Here is a 17,435-nt window from a genome sequence, read left to right as displayed (position 1 = left end):
CAGTATAGTGAAGGGGACACTATACTGTCAGTGAGCGCCGTCTTTCGGATGAGACGTAAAACAGAGCTCCTGACTCTATGTTGTCATTAAAAATCCCATGGCACTTCTAGTAAAGAGTAGGGGTGTAACCCCAGTGTCCTGACCAAATTCCCTCCATTGGTTTTCCTGTGGCTGCCATCGCATCATTCAAGTGGATGCTGCACACTGGTGGTCATGTGGAGATAGGGGCGTAGCGGACATTTTAATAGTGGGGGGGACGGCTGTATGAGATCATACATTCATATTGTTATTATTCACCTGTTTGTAAATGTTCCGTCTCTAAAAGTGAGGGGGACGGATCCACCCCGTCCCCCCCGGTTGCTTCGCCCCTGTTGGAGAGACCCACCTCATGACAGTGAATGGTTTGGGTGTATGGCATTACATTACATTAGAACATTCTTCAAAATAACTTCTTTTGTGTTCAACATAGGAAAGAAACTCATAAAGATTTGTAAAAATCAAACTGGGAGTAAATGATAATAGAATTTTCAGTTTTGGGTGAACTGTCCCTTTAAGAGTGCACGTCAGTTAACCTTAATACAACAATTCAGGAAAAATATACAGTTTGTATTACGTTAAAACATTCATAAGTTATGTGAATTTTTTTTTTCTATCTATTTTTATACTCATTTACCTGGACCAAGGCCAAAACTGAGGATGAAGGCCAAAACACAGACCATACTAAGATAGGGAACCCAAGGGCTTGAATCCTATGAGGGAAAACAATCAAACATCATTTTTTTGTTCAAATTGATTTTTTTTTACTTTTACTAAAACTTTTATTTCAGTATAATGCATACCTGCCAACTTATATTTCACACCCATTTCCCGCCACCCTCCCGTTTTGTTATTTCTCCCGGAAAACTCCCACAGTTCCACCCCATTCCCGTAATTGTTGACAATGTTGACAGGTATGGTGTGATGATGTACTTCCAAATCAAATGGAATATTGAGTAGGGGGCGGGGTTGCTCTTTGACACACAGCAAACTAATTCTTGAAAGGGGCGTGGCTGAGTATAATTTGCCCAATCCATCAAAGAGACATCATCAGCAAAAGACTGCTGTTCCAGAGTGGTCAGATTTTTTTTCCAGCGGATTAATTTACACCTATTAAATGTTCATTTTAAGACTAACAATGTTCGGTAGCAAAATAAACATTGTAAAACTTTGTTAGCTCACATTGCTAGTTTTGTGGTGAACATTTCATCTGTGCATGTCATTAAAAATGTTTGACCTTGTAATCTTTCATTGAAATGAGCAAATGCACTTCCTGTTTGTTTTCATTAAAAATTTTCAGATTACGTCTGTCTGAGGTATTGGGTGTGGCTAACATGCTTAACCGAGCTCCTCCAGCTGTCAGTTTAGACAACAATTAGAAATTGTGAGCAGGAGGTGTCTGTTAGGTTTTAAAAACTCTCCTGAAACCCTTTTACTGATCTTTCCGAATGAAATGTCTACTTTACTACATCCAATCAGCTCACAGTAGGAAAAAACAAGCCACGCCCATTGTTTTCTTATTTAATGCTCTGTTTCTCTAGAAACTGCATCACAATACGGAAAAAAACAGTCGCAGCTTCTGATTCATGCAGACTTTAAAGGGACTTTAATAGTATATTAGTATAGTATATTTAATATAGAGAATTTCTAAGTCACTACAGACCTGAAAAGTGAGTGCGATGGTGAAACAAATGCAGCACACGCTCATCAGAGTATATCCTCCGATAATAAGAGCTCTTCTTCCCAAAGACTCGATCAGAAGACCCTGAAACAAACACACACAGGTTTTTGAAGCATTTTTTTTTAATCTGGTATATAAACAGTCTAAACATCTAATTCTAAGCCTGGAGAACAGTTTGTGAAGTCAGATTTTGTCATATAGGAATCATATCTCTGGATCAACATATGAAGATGCAAAAACTGCTAAACGCCACTTCCACCAAAAATAAAATAATGACATTGAGTAAATGCTTTAGGCACGTAGTACATGTTCAACAAATAGATTTGCTTCTAATCATCTAAATCCCAGCTTCAGTGCATTCAGAAATAATAGTTTGTTGGCAAAAGCCGCTAAATGTCACTTGCCTTTGACAGCAAAAGCCGCTATATCCCGAGAACCAATCAGAAGACGTGAATCGAATCATATGTTTTCAATGTAGCAGCGCGCTTTGTAAGCTTTATAAGGAGACTGGTTTATTCCGCTTACGATTTCGATTTTAAAAGACAGAATTTGATAAACTGGATGAGCCTGTCCGGCCGTTAGTGGATGGTAAATGAAAGCGTCCCTTACCTCAAAACTCTGCATTATAAGAAAAAGAAAACACAATGTACAGTTGGAAGAGTAGCATGCATTCATAACGTTTGTTTGCACAGCGACGCTACTTTGAATGAGTCTGATTTACTGTACATGAAACGGCAACTCCATTTCACGAAAGACAGAGTTAAGATGTCGTTATTTTATCCCATGTAGATGCTATGAGGATAAACAAGAGACGAAAACGAGACCAGGACCTTGAGTATGATGAGAATGAATGAATGACAGCTTCCAAATTTGTCAGAGAGGCATCCCTTTTTGCCCAGAAGGCCCACCTTGTGTTTTATTTGCTAATTTAAGCTATTTTTTAAAAGATAAAAATAGTGTATCAAACTATACATTTATATTAGCCTACTTCATATTCCCCATATGTCTGATAAGCTTTTATATTTATGGAAAATGCACAGATATTGATGTTTCACAATGTTTTAAACTACAATATTTGAATCTACCAAGCTTAGTTTACTATGTTTACATTGCTCTACTTGCATTAAATCTAAATCCCAAATGTCAGAAATGACAACTGATTGTTAATATTTAATTATGTCAGTTTTAATGTTATTGATTAATGCATTTACTTGACAGATTTCATTCATTCATTTTCCTTCTGCTTTTTCCCTGGTTTACCACAGCGGGATGAACCGCCACTTACTTGACAGATGTATTTTTAATTTTAGGTGATTTTATGTTTGGAAATATAGTTTCTAATTGCATCTTTAGTAATTGTTCAGTTACACTGTCTTGTCTTGATAGGTGGATTTAGAGGTTTTTGCAAAAAAAGTACAAGTGGATTTAGCTGGATTTGATGCAAAAAAATCTAATTTGTTGAAAACCAAAGTATTGTCTAAAGTGACATTTATGAAAAAAGTTATTTTATTTACTAGCTAATAATCTTTTAATTACATATAAAATGAAACTTCGTAACCTAATTATAGGAGCCTGATAGAAAATGCTCATTTTCAAGAAAAGAGGTCTGATGGATTTAGAGGCTTTAGAGATTTAGAGACTCCTCATATGTTCATAATCTGCAGTGCCAATAAACAGGGCCAAACTGAATTTTTGCTATGTCTGTGCAAAATTATTTAATTACTATGCAGAATTATTTTAAGAGGAGTTGAAAACCTAACAAATAAAAATAATGATAACTTCATTCACTTTTATTTCAGTTTAACAATGTTTAACTTCTTGTTTGGTCAAAAAAAAAAACTACAACACATCTTTCATATAATACAAACCACTAAAAGACAGAAAATAATACTTTACATAGTGTATTGTACACAAATCATCAAAACAGCATATTATTCAATGATATAATTAAATACAAAATCAATTGAATATATATTTACACTCATTTAGATGAACAAATAGACTGAACGACAGACTCAATAATCTGCAGAGTTTGAACAATAACCTGTCAGGATTCTGCCACTTCGGTCTTGTTAATTCTTGTTTTGGAGTCCAGACACTAGTCCTGTCTTGTCTAGTATGTTGTGCTCGGCTCGAGTTTGATGGGCCGAGCACTTATATTCGGTCTTAGTCTCTTGTCATTGTTTCTAATGCGCGGTCTCGAATGAGCCGCATGTTCTTGTCTTTGTAGCGGCTTGGCTCATGCGTGCTCGATTTGTCCACGGCATACTGTTACATACATGTGTGAGTGCACTGTAGAGTTTTTTTTTATTTATCGTGTACTCCTGTCTTACGTTCTTCTGTTGGTGCTATGTAAAGCACGTAGCTTGGTGTTTACATTGTGTTCTAGTCCTGTTTGATGTGATCACTTGGCTCGTATGTTGTCCTTGTGTCATGTGCTCTCCTGTCTATTGTCTTGTCCCTTGTTGTTATCCCATTATTAGTTTATTATGTTCACTTGTTTGTTTACCAATTTGCTCTTGTTTATAGCTTCCTCTTGTCTGCTTTCCTGTGCCAGTTCTTCATGTTCCTGCCGTGTCTTGTCCTGAACTTCCCTGCCAGCCCAGCCAAGTCTGTTTTTTTGTCTTTTAGTTATGTTTTATGTTTTGTTTTTAAGAAATACCCATTTTAGTTTTGCAAGTACTCGTCCTTTCCCTAACCCAATCGTGACAATGACCTAGCAATCAATGTTATAATATAAACATGACATTTTTGTGTTATTCCTATGGCCTGAGTCATGGGTTCTGAGATAAATAACTGAAGCGATAAATCTCCACTTACGCAGGTCAGTGCAGTGATGCACTCGCAGGCTCCGGTTCCCACTGTAGCGTAAGGAATCTTGTCAGCTGGAATCCCAGCCTGGGTGAACACGTAGTCTGCATAGAAATAAATCTGATGGAAGAGAAATCGTTTTCAATAGGGGTTACACCAACTCGCACAGTATATAAGAGAGTTAAACCGAATACTTAAAAGAAACACTGTCATAGGCGGAGCATGTGTAAGGCGGGGGAAGGCTTAGCCTCCCCCTGGCCAGAGACCACGGAGATAGCAGCAAAGAAAAAAAATGCATTGAAAACATGTAACAGGTGTAAGGTGTAATATAACTGTAATTTAATGTTGATGATTAACACAACACTTTAGCTATTGTAAGTTTGTCAATCAAATTTTAAGTCCCCCTCCGCACAAAAATGGAAACTGTCCAACCCGCATGTTGCACTGGTGAGCGCTGTTTATTACTGGAGTAAGCAGCTGCTCTGAAAACCAAACCAAAAGTGCTGGCCAGTGTACTATTTTTTTTTGCTGGTCAAGGACATAAGTAATAAAATGACAAATGAGTATTACGAGAGAGGTATTATAATATATTACACTGGTTTAACTTATTTTCAGCATTAAATTGGTAGTTTCATTAACGTAGTCTAGCCTATAGTGTAGTAATCTTGTTCAGGCAATCGTTTGGAGTTTTATATTTTAAAGGTCAAATATTTATTGCTGAATTACAAGTTTGGTTTTCGATTGGCCTCGTGAAAAAGAGAATGATTTTATGTTCTCGGGGCCGGCGCATCCAGAGGCAACCTAGGCGGCCGCCTAGGGTGGCAGAATAGTGAGGGCTGCGTCCGCGATGATGAATTTTCAGCTTTATTACTTCTGTCTTCAGAGTCACACGATCCTTCAGAAATCGCTCTTATTAAAAGTAATAAAGTTATTACTGGTAATAGTAATAAAAGCAACAAGTAGTAATAATTTCATTTGAAACTGCATACATTAAGTAATAAATATGAACAGAATAATTTTAATTAGATTTTTAAATAAAAGTAATAATAATAAAAAAATATATATAAACTGACCCCAAACTTTTGACCGGTGTAGATCAGTGGGTTAGTTTAATAAAATAACTTAATGTGCGTGTTGAATATAATAGACGTTTGTTGATAGGTGGTGCTTTTGTTAAAACCTCTTCTTGGTCGGTCGCAATTTTTTTTAAATGCATTAAAGGGCAGCGCATATCTTAGCCTTACCCTGGAAATTGTTCACCCTCCGCCTATGAACACTGTACATACAGTAGTTTGCCAAAGCCATCCTCTTTTGTGCCAATTCTGTCTTTTTTACCATTGTAAGACATTTACATTTAGTCATTTAGCAGACGATTTTGTCTAAAGTGACTTATAATTGAGGAGGCATTCAGCTATTCAACAAGAAGAACCTATCTCTCAGAGCTGTTGCACTTTTACACTCCTTTAAGATCTCTTAGATCAAGTGATCACAATATTATTTCAGTTCCTCAGGCCAGACTGAAACGTAGAAGGGTTAGAGCTTTCTCTGTGGCGGGTCCACAGTTATGGAACACTTTGCCGCTTAAAATTAGAATAGCTCAATCACTATCGATTTTTAAATCACTCCTATTTAGCTTGGCTTTTTAATATTATTTCATTACAGCTTCATTTTTTTCAGTCATTTCTCTCGCCGTATTTTTGTGTTTTTATATTCTGTCTTTTTATTTTACTTTGAGTTATGTACAGCACTTTGGTCAGTCTTGTGACTGTTTTTAAATGTGTTCTTTAAATAAATGAACTTGAACTTGAAGAGAAAATACACACAAAAAGTGCTAATTAAACAGAGCAACTGTTTGTGCCCAGAGAATTAAGTGCTATTTTATAGAGAGAGAAGAATGTCTTTACAGGTGGTTTGTTAAGCCAACTCACCTGTGTGAGGCACACTTCATAAATGCTCAATGTTTTTTTTGTTTTGTTTTGTTTTGTTGAAGATATGGAGTGATTGTAAGAAAGTGTCTGGTGCAAATGTCTGTATTTCACAGGTGAGTAGGCTTGACAAACCACCTGTAGAAAACACACATGGACAAACCTCTTTATTTAGTAAATCTGAAGTAAATCTTTCATCGTTTAAGTGTGTATTTGAGTGGCTGGGTGGCTCAGTGATTAGCACTATATCTGTGATAATACCATGGTTTATTTTTGTAAGAGATGGGTTCAGTTTACGTAATTGTTTCTATATTTTAAAGGTTACAGTGGGGAACACATCATATTTTTTCCTGGGAATAATATTTCTAAAGCAGCTGTTGACATGGAATATAAGCAGATTTTGCAGATTTAAAATCTCGTCTATCAAATCAGATGTTTATTTTATATTCTCTATTTGATTCAGGTCAGGTGATTGGCTAGGCCATTCTACAGCTTGATTTTCTTTCTCTGAAAGCATATTAGAGTTTCCTCGGCTGTGTTTTGGATCATTGTCTTACTGAAATGCCCACCTTGGTTTCTTCTTCATCCTCCTTCTAATGTAGATGTTGGACTGAAGCAGTGAATAATAATTTACAGTGATGAAGGGCAGAGGGTTGCTTAAGAACTACTGAGAGATTTCAGCTGCTGGCTGGGCTTTCACTGCCTTTCTACACCTCAGTTTCTTCATGTGTTAAATACTTTTTCTCTGCGTCATTTCATTTTATTGCACATAATTTGTAAAGTAATTAGATTTGTTTTCTTTGCATTTATAGATTTCTTTGGTTGTTACCAACATCAGGGGAAAATTTCAAGTCAACAGCACCAGAAAAATGACATGTTCAATACTTATTTTCCCAGCTGCATGTATATTTTAGCAGGTCTTAATGTCAAAATGTTAAACATAATATCTATTTTTACAATTTTCAACAAGTTTCTAAAAAGTGCTTGCTGTGCATGATTCAGCATTGGTCTTGCAGCTCTGCTACCTCACATGACAATTTGCAAGCTTTTAAATATGTGTGGAAAATCTCCTTCATGCTCATGATATTCAGCCGAGATAAACTTCACAGCCTCAAAGCAAAACTCTGAAACTATTTCTTATTTTATCCCTTCAATAATCATTTGCTGTAAGAAAAAAAGTTCAGGGTTTAATCCACAGCAGGCCAGTCACATGCCGGTTCAGAGGGATGGCCTGGTTTTTTCTTCTGTTTTAATAGAGCACACATCAGCAATCAAGGCTAATCTTTTTTTTTTTTTTTTTTTTTTATGTTGCAAGCTATTAATCTGAAGCTGTTGTTTCTGGCCCTGCTGAAAAGAAAATTGTAGAAACTATCATACAATTGGAAATGATTTTAATAACTATAATGGAAATTATATTGGTTTTAAACTGTAATGATCCTTTGGGTCTTTAATGGTTTAATTGTTTGCTTTCTATTATTGGCATGTTAAAATCAATAGGATTTGAAAAACTATACCCTTTTAAATTAGTCAAAATTAAGTTAGCAATGCATATTACTAATCAATTAAGAACTACTACATTTTCTAAAATGTAAAAACACACACACAATTCATTCATGTTGTCCCAACACAAATGGATTAAGCCAACTTAACAAATTTAGTTCATTCATTCATTTTCATTAGTCACTTTACTAATCTGGGGTCGCCACAGTGGAAAGAACCGCCAACGTATCCAGCATATACAGTTAAAGTCAGAATTATTAGCCCCCCTGAATTATTAGATAAACAAATAGACTGAACGACAGACTCAATAATCTGCAGAGTTTGAACAATAACCTGTCAGGATTCTGCCACTTCAGTCTTGTTAATTCTTGTTTTAGAGTCCAGACACTAGTCCTGTCTTGTCTAGTATGTTGTGCTCGGCTCGAGTTTGATGGGCCGAGCACTTATATTCGGTCTTAGTCTGTGTCTCTTGTCATTGTTTCTAATATTTGACTAGATATTTTCCAAGACACTTCTATACAACTTAAAGTGACATTTAAAGGCTTAACTAGGTTAATTAAGTTAACTAGGCAGATTAGGATAATTAGGCAAGATATTGTATGATGATTGTTTGTTCTGTAGACTATCGAAAAAAAAGCTTTATTTAAAAAAAATTTCAAACTGCTTTTATTCTAGCCGAAATAAAACAAATAAGACTTTCTCCAGATGAAAAAATATTATCAGACATACTGTGAAAGTTTCCTTGCTCTGTTAAACATCATTTGGGAAATATTTAAAAAAAGAAAACAAAATTCAAAAGAGGGCTAATAATTCTAACTTCAACTGTATATTATGCAGCGGATGCCCTTCCAGCTGCAACCCAGCACTGTGAAACACCCACAAACTCTCGCATTCACACACACTCATACAATACGGCCAATTTAGCTTATTCAATTCACTTATACCACATGTTTTTGGACTGTGGGGGAAACCGGAGCACCCGGAGGAAACCCACGCCAACACAGGGAGAACATGCAAACTCCACACAGAAATGTCAACTGACCCAGTCGGGGCCCGAACCAGCAACCTTCTTGCTGTGAGGTAACAGCGCTACCTACTGAGCCACCGCGCCACCCACAAATTTAGTTGTCCGTAAAAATTTTTTTAAGAATTGTGTTGTTTCAACTCGTTTTAAATAAGTAGTTTGAACAAGCAGAAAAAGCATTTTTTGGAGTGTAACATGCAACATTTCTTCATGCAACATGATCTTTAATTACTATTCAAATTATTTTTGGCATAAAGAAAAGCCACTAATTATGACCCATACACTTTATTTTGACTACTGCTAAAATATATCCATGCAACATAAGACTGGTTTTATGAATTAGGATATATTGCACTGTAAAAAAAAATCTGTAAATTAGCAGTTTTCCATATTTTGTGATTCATGTTTTTATTTTATTATTTCCCCCCATTTATTTGTGCTTTTGAATTACATTAAGGGACTTTGATCTTTCTTCCAACAACTTTTAACCTTGAAAAATGTAAAAAAGTTACTTTTATTAACATTTCTAATAGTCTAACGTGATCTATTGTCTGGGTTGGTGTTTTGTATCACGCTACGAAAACCTTGTAATAAACTGCCAGTACATTTAACGTTATTTTAAAAACTTATTCCTTTCTGTATTATTTCTTATTTCAAACTAATAAAATGTCAATAAGTCACAAGGTTAAACTGTAGAGCTGAATTTTTATCATCGATTTTCAAGTCGACAGAGCAGAGATCAAGCTTTCATTATGCAATTCACTACCGTAAATAAAGTGAAAACACAAAATACTGAACTGTTAATTATCAGATATTTAGTGTGTATAGAAGAGAAAGAAAATATTGCAACATTATTTTTTTTATATCCTTTATGTACTGTTAGGGATGTTTTCGTCCACTCTGAGGTCATTTTAAGTCTTAATTTGAGCTAGCAGAATGATTTTGGTGACAAATCTTATTTTGACACATATTATGGCAAAATGCTTTAAAATGTTTAAAAACTCAACAATGCTCTCATCAAATCCATCCCAGGCTTGTTCTGAAAGTTCCACTATATACATTTCTACAGTGCACCAAATACTTCCCAGAAGGTATATTATTTTTTCAGTTTTTGTTTTTGAGAATCCACCAATGGCCGCTGTGTATGCTTTCTGAGATCTCAGATTTCTCTCGCGAGTGCCATTCGCACCTGCTGTTCTCACGTAAATCTACCAGAGTGTGCTGTCGACTGACTGATTGACTGACTGAATGGCTGACAAATTGACTGACCCACTCTCCTTCTTCCCTAAACCCAACCAATAGTGTTTTCAGAAGCACCAATTGACTAGTGACCACCCACTTCCCTAAACCCAACCCAGTTTTAAAAAGCAATCCAGAAAAAGAAAATCCCTCACCTGATTTTAACCACGTTTTCAGGTTTTACCACATTCTCAACCTGTTATTTACTAGTTTATTTTGTTTTTTGGCTCACATGCTTTCTGGAACTGTTCTTCGCTGGATTCAAACCCTGTCATTGCGGTCAACTCCTCTCTGCGTCTCAAGCCTTCCGAGGTACATAGCGAGCTACTGGACAAACCAGTAACAGTAGGAAAAGTCTTCCATATGAAGGGAAGCAGTTAGCTGGTAAGCACGAAAAGGATTGGCATCATATCGCTTTTGTTTTAAAGACGAAATGCAGCAATACGTACTTCTAGTTATATAATTCCCGATCTCCAGAAATGTATATATAGGGCTACCTTTTCAGAATGAGCCTGTGTTGATCAAATCAGTGACATCAGTTATAAATTTGGCAATTAAAGGTAAAATCCTGTCATTTTCTAAACAATTTAGTAGTTTTGATCAGGACTCAGCTTGATTAACAGATTTATGCAAAAAAAAAATCGAATGCATTTTTACAGCAGTTTAATTTAGTGTTTGTTTTCGTCCCGAACATAATGAAAATGGATGCTTCAGGATTTGTGGTGGTACAGTACGTACAATTAGACCTTCTCTGATGTTCTCTGGTTTCTGTAGTGTCTTGTTTGTAGGGTACATTGAAGGACATGAAGGAATTAAGTTAACTTATTAGTGTTTACCAATTTAAGTGGATTGAACATAAAACAATAATGTCCTCCCCAAAAAACCCTCAAGAATTGTGTTGATTCAGCTCATTTTAATTAAGTAGTTTGAGCAAACGTGTGTAGAGGAGAAACAAAATGTTGGAATGTCATATTTTTAATATCAGCATGCAGCTTCAGGAATATCAAAAATCATACTCAACAATTGAAAAGGAAGCTCTGGCGATGGTTTTGGCCCTCAACAATTTTACATTTTCAATTACCATCTACACCAATCGCAACCCTCTCATCATTATTTAGAAAATGTGTAATTCTAACCAACATCTGATGATATGAGCTTTTAACTTGGAAATGGAACACGTTGCTGGTAAAGACAATGTGCTCGCTGTTGCAAATCACGTATTACTATATGGTGATGGGTGGTATTTTGTTTTATTTATTTATTTTTTGTTTTGTTGTACCAGTCGCTATTTTAGGGGTTACGTGTGGCGTTCACTCCTGCCCGTAATTATTACTTTCAATTGATCTTGTCTTCTTCCCTTTTCACTTTTCTATTGGTTGATTTGGTGACATCAGGTTTTTAAAATGGAAGGAAGCTGATTTCTCGCTCATTCCTCCACGCCACCACCGTTTCTGACAGCTTTATTGTTGCGTTGTCCTTTATACTTTCTTTTTGACTTTAGTTTTAAGTGTAGAGTCCCAACCCGCTTTAGGTTTGTTTGGTTGTTTGTTTAACGTGCTGTTGGGCTCCACAGCTCTCGTCATTTTGGACTGTTTTGCTGATTACTTTGTTCATAAATAATTTAGTTGGAGCACTTTGGCTGTTGTTTTGTCTTAGGATCGCGAGTCTTGTTTAGGTAAGGACCGTAACAGTGGTGGAAATACAATTATACTGTAGTGTTTCTGTAGTGTTTTTAGGAAATGCTGGGTTCCACACAATCAATTTGTGTTGGACCAACATGAAGGAATTAAGTTAAATTATTAGTTTTTGCAAATTTAAGTGGATTGAACATAAAACAATTAAGTTGTCCCCTCAAAAAAACCCCACAAGAATTGTGTTGTTTCAGCTCATTTTAAATAAGCAGCTTGAGCAAACAGCAAATGTTTGTAGAGGAGAAACAAAATGTTGGAATGTCATATTTTTAATATTGAAATTTTTCAATTGAAAAGGAAGCTCTGGCGATGGTTTTGATTCAACAATCCAACAACCCCACTAGAATTGTCTTGTTTCAGCTCATTTTAAATAAGCAGCTTGAACAAACATAAATCTTTCAAGTGTAGTTGGTTTTTTTGGTGTCTGAATGAGATACACACCGCATTAATGCCATTGAGTTGCTGGGACGTGTGGATCACCACGAGGGTGAGGAGCTGCCAGCGGATACTGCTGTCCGTAAAAAGCTCCCAAGGCTTTTTAGGTTTAATGCCGACCGCGCTGAGCCTTTCTCTTTCAATGTCCTCCATTTCTCCGTGGTACTTATCCTGGCCGTGGAACCACATTAGAGCTGAAAGAAAAACAGAATAGGGGCGTAACATTCCTTGACTCACGAGATTCTCTTCTGGCTTTCTGTTGTTGGCTATTATGGCTCAACAGCTTCAGTTTAGCTCCCTACTGAGTGCACATCATGACATCCGTTCAAGTGTGATCATTGCAATGAGATTTTATGCTCCAGACGCTTCGATTTTGTGATTATGCGCGACTGAGTTGAGAACATCGTCTTCCTTTCAAAAGCAATCATGAGTTTGAATGTGACTCATGACTTTTTTTTGCCAGAAAATATGTTGGAAACAAGCTGGAGATAGATGATGCTTTGTTTAGTCGGCTGTTGATCATCTGCTTTATCGTCACTCATTTATTCATTGATTAAAAAGATGTCAGTTTTGTTTCATCTTAGCGGTATCGCTTAATTATTACATGAAGCATTTTGGTCAAGCTTGTAGAAGTAAAGCTTGTGAAGATGAGTTTATATTTCAATCTCATGTTTTACGTCGACTGCTTAATTTACTATGTTTTTAACCATAAAATAAAAATGCAAAGAGTTATGAAAGTGTCTATACCCTTCTGACAGGCGATGTCGTCCCCTCGGTCGATGAGCAGGTATCGAGGGCTCTCGGGGAACCAGGGCAGAGTCAGAAGCTGCAGGACGGCTGGAATACAGATGGTGGACAAGAGGATCGGCCAGTACTCATCCTTACCTAACAACTCTCTGACATAAACAAACAACAACAATACACATTACTGACATGCAACTGTAATCATCATACGAAAAAAAAATTTGCACAAGGAGAAAAACATCCCATGAGTAAACCAGAGCAAGTGATGCAGTGCTCCACATCTTGTGTGAACACAGTGTTACTCACAGGATGTTTTCTGCCTCACACAAATTATCCAGTCAAGTTGAACTTGTGCAGAAGACTTGCTTGTGGTGAATTCCACATGTTCGCAGCAAACATGCTGCACTTTCCACTTTATTTGCACCACCTGGAGGAAATTCACATCTATTTGTACATTTGCAACTTTGTAATTTACTCGCACGAATACTTAAATTAACTTTTGGGGCCCTATCATACACCCGGCACAAGGCGCAACGCAATAGTTGTTTGCTATTTCAACTTGGCGCAAGAGTCGTTTTGATGTTTTGCGCCACACTGTTTAAATGGCAAATGCGTTTGCGCTCATATGTATATATAGGCGTTCTAGTCTAAAAAAGGAGGCGTGTTGAGGCGCATTGCTGGTGCGTTGCTATATTGAGAAACTATAATAGACTGTTCAATAGACCAGAACAAAGCCAGTCTATTGTCCAGCGCAGAGCGTGTTAACGCCTCGCTTACACATTGCTTAATACAGACTGGATGAACAGCAATAAGCAAATATATGAAAAAGAATTATAATATTAAGGATATATATACAAGATATAAATATAAAGAATTAAAATGTTACAAAACATATTATTTTCTAGCCTACATAAATATAAAAACCATACTTTCATGCTTTCTTCATCTCGGGGGGCTTTTTCAGTTTATTCATAACAATTTGCTTTTGTATAATGTTATTATTATTAGTAGTATTATTTATTATTTGCATATTTATATTTGTTTTATTAAAAACAAGCTTAGATTTGCCCACCTGTCAGGTTTTAGACCATATGGGGCATAGCAAGTGTATTAGGATAAAACACTTTGTTATTATTGTTCATTTATTCGTTTGCTGGAAATTAGAACTGAATTTAGAAATAGTTTTGAAACAAATCTTTGCGCTTCTCGCAAATCTCTCATTCTTGCACTGTAGATGCTCTGTTTAACTGTTTTCTCTCTAGTGAAGTGTTCAGTTTTTCCACTTACAAAGTCCGTCATGTAAATAGCAAATGCACTATGGCGCGACGCAACTGACTCTTAAAGGGAATGGGAGATGAGACTCTGATTGGTTTATTCTCAAAACACACCTATAACTCATTAAGAAAATAAGCTCAACCCTTTTAGACCATGCGCCACGGTGCAAAGCGCATTTTTCTGTCCTTAAATTAGCAAAAGTGGATTCTGACATGTCCTTATTGCTTTTGCGCCCTGCGCTTTGCACTTTGTGCATGGATCGTCAAAATAGAGCCCTTGGTGTGAACCGAGCATAAAGGATGAAATTGAAGGAGGAGGCATTGAAGATGAATCTAAAGAATCTTGATGAACTCTGGGAGTCCTGCAAGAACGCTTTGTTTGTCATTCCAGATGACTTTATTAATAAATGATTTGAGTCATTGCAGAGATGTATGGATGCAGTCCTCAAAGCTCATGGGAGTAAGACACAAAATTCATTCTTTTTCCACTGCAGCATGACTTTATATTCTTTACTGTACATTATTTCTGTTCAGTGACAAGACTTTAGTCTAAGCAAAGTCAGACCTTACTGTCCTAATGAAATAGTTAAAAATCAAGGCATGATCATATTTTATTTTGGTAAAATAAGCGTAATCTAGAGGCCTTTGTCTTTCATATAAGCCACTTCTGATACCAAATTACCAACTAGAAGTCAAGTTATTATTTGTTGTTCCTAAAACTTTGTCAGTCATCTTAATATGCTAATTTCCTTCTTATTTTTTGTGGCAGAAAGGATTTTCTACATGCTATAGGTAAAAACAAACTAATAATTGAACACCAATAGTAGATGATAATAATAACAAAGCACCAAATATTCATATTAGTGTCATTTCTGAAGGATTGTTTAACAATGAAAACATTCAGCTTTGCATCTAAAGAATAAGAATACGTTTTATGAGAATAAGAGACTTTATCTCCCATTGTCCTCATTTTAGATGAGCATTAAATCAATAATCTCAGACAAATCTGCATGGGCATCAATGAAATTCTGCATATGATTATTTTTGTTTTTGTGTGATGCTGCTCCATTTAAAGACACAAATACAAATTGTTTCATACTTTGGAAATTTGAACATACATTTGGAAATACATTCGGAAAACCAAAAAATAATGTTGATTACAGTAGTATTTCATGTGTAAAAGAGGTCCATTTGTTTGTTTAAGTTGTTTAATATGAAGCTCTGCTCACATAGCAGTCATTTATGAACCAAACTGCTTCCTGCTGGCAAGAATGGTGAATTCACAAGACCTGCTTAAACTTTTTGTGTGGTGATTAATATTTATTTATTTATTTATTTTTTGCCCCATCAAATGAATGCTCCTGCCTGTACAGATTCCTACTGGAATGACTGGATTACCAACAAACAAACAAACCACATTTACCCATTGTGTTATTTTTAAGAACCCAATATAACCATAAGAGCAAACTGGGAATGTTATCAGTTCATGCTTTCCCTTGAATTTGAACCTGCAACCTTGCTATCATAATCTACTATTTGATCTACAGGACAGCACAAGTTTTGTCCTTACTTCAGACCCATGACCTGTCCTGTCAGGATTCCTCCAGTGATGAAGATGGAGGTTCCCATGGCCATTGCTCCACGCAGAGCTCGAGGTGCAATTTCTCCAATGTACAGAGGCTGAACACATATCGCAATACCTGTCCAGCAAATGAGAGGTCAGTTATAAGAAATGCTCATGTTTTGTGGCTTTTTAAATTCATATCTTTGTTTAGTAATTATAAAACACTTTTATAAGGGGTTTAAACAGTTGTGTGGCAATAGTGTGTGAATATTTAAAATTAAGCTAATTAAAATTGAATTAATTCTATTTGATATAATCACACTTGATAAAAACTGCAGAAACACTTTGATTGACATTCTCCCTTTGTACGTGTCATCAAAAGAGGAAAGCTCCACCCATTAGTGACAATCTCTCCCTAATTACCATAAACAGCCCTGAGTGAGAAGCAGCCTCCATTAACCATTAGAGATTTACCTACTAAAGGTAAACCTACCAAGATGAACAGTATGTGTTATGCTATATATATATATATATATATATATATATATATATATATATATATATATATATATATATATATATATATATATATATATATATATATATATATATATATATAAATATATATTATATATATATATATATATATATATATATACAGAAGAAGTCAGAATTATTAGCCCCCCTTTGAATTTGATGTTTAACCGGGCAAGGAAATTTTCACAGCATGTCTGATAATATTTTTTCTTCTGGAGAAAGTCTTATTTGTTTTATTTCATCTAGAATAAAAGCAGTTTTAAATTTTTTAAACACCATTTTAAGGTCAAAATTATTAGCCCCTTTAAGCTATATATTTTTGGTAGTCTGCAGAACAAACCATCATTATACAATAACTTTCCTAGTTAACCTAATTAACCTAGTTAAGCCTTTAAATGTCACTTTAAGCTGTATAGAAGTGTCCTGAAAAATATCTAGTCAAATATTATTTACTGTCATCATGGCAAAGATAAAATAAAAATTTGTTATTAGAGATGAGTTATTAAAACTATTATGTTTAGAAATGTGTTTGAAAAAAAATCTGCTTGCTGTTAAACAGAAATTGGGGAAAAAAATAAACAGGGGGACTAATAATTCTGCCTTCAACTGTAAATATTGAAATTACCTGCGTTTACTCCTGTCAGGAAGCGTCCAATGACTAAAAGCTCAAACGTGCTTGCAGGATAACTCAAACCCATGAACAAAGCAGCCAGCAGAGCAAAGGTGTTGTTGAACAGTAGAGTCCCTTTCCTGGAAAAAAAAAAATCAGGTCTGCACTGTAAAACATGCTGGCTTCCACACAATCAATTTATTTTGGGACGACATGAAGGCAAATTATTTTATTAGCTTTTACAAATTAGATTAAACATAAATCAATTAAGCTGTGCCAAAAAACTCAATAATTGTGTTGTTTCAGCTTATTTTAAGTTTTATTAGTCAGAAACCAGAATTATTAGTCCAATTCTATATTTTTC

The 17,435-nt window shown here is 35.6% G+C and overlaps 1 pseudogene; it reads right to left on the bottom strand.

Annotated features, from left to right (window-relative positions):
* The window catches only part of LOC130228878 (solute carrier family 2, facilitated glucose transporter member 11-like), a 30,110-nt pseudogene that overhangs the window by 3,930 nt on the left and 8,745 nt on the right, over positions 1–17,435 (bottom strand).

Source organism: Danio aesculapii, chromosome 5, assembly GCF_903798145.1.
Source record: "Danio aesculapii chromosome 5, fDanAes4.1, whole genome shotgun sequence".
In the NCBI taxonomy this organism is placed as follows: Eukaryota; Metazoa; Chordata; class Actinopteri; order Cypriniformes; family Danionidae; genus Danio; species Danio aesculapii.
The sequence above is the reverse complement of the archived record's forward strand: the minus strand, read 5'-3'. Positions and strand labels throughout refer to the sequence as shown.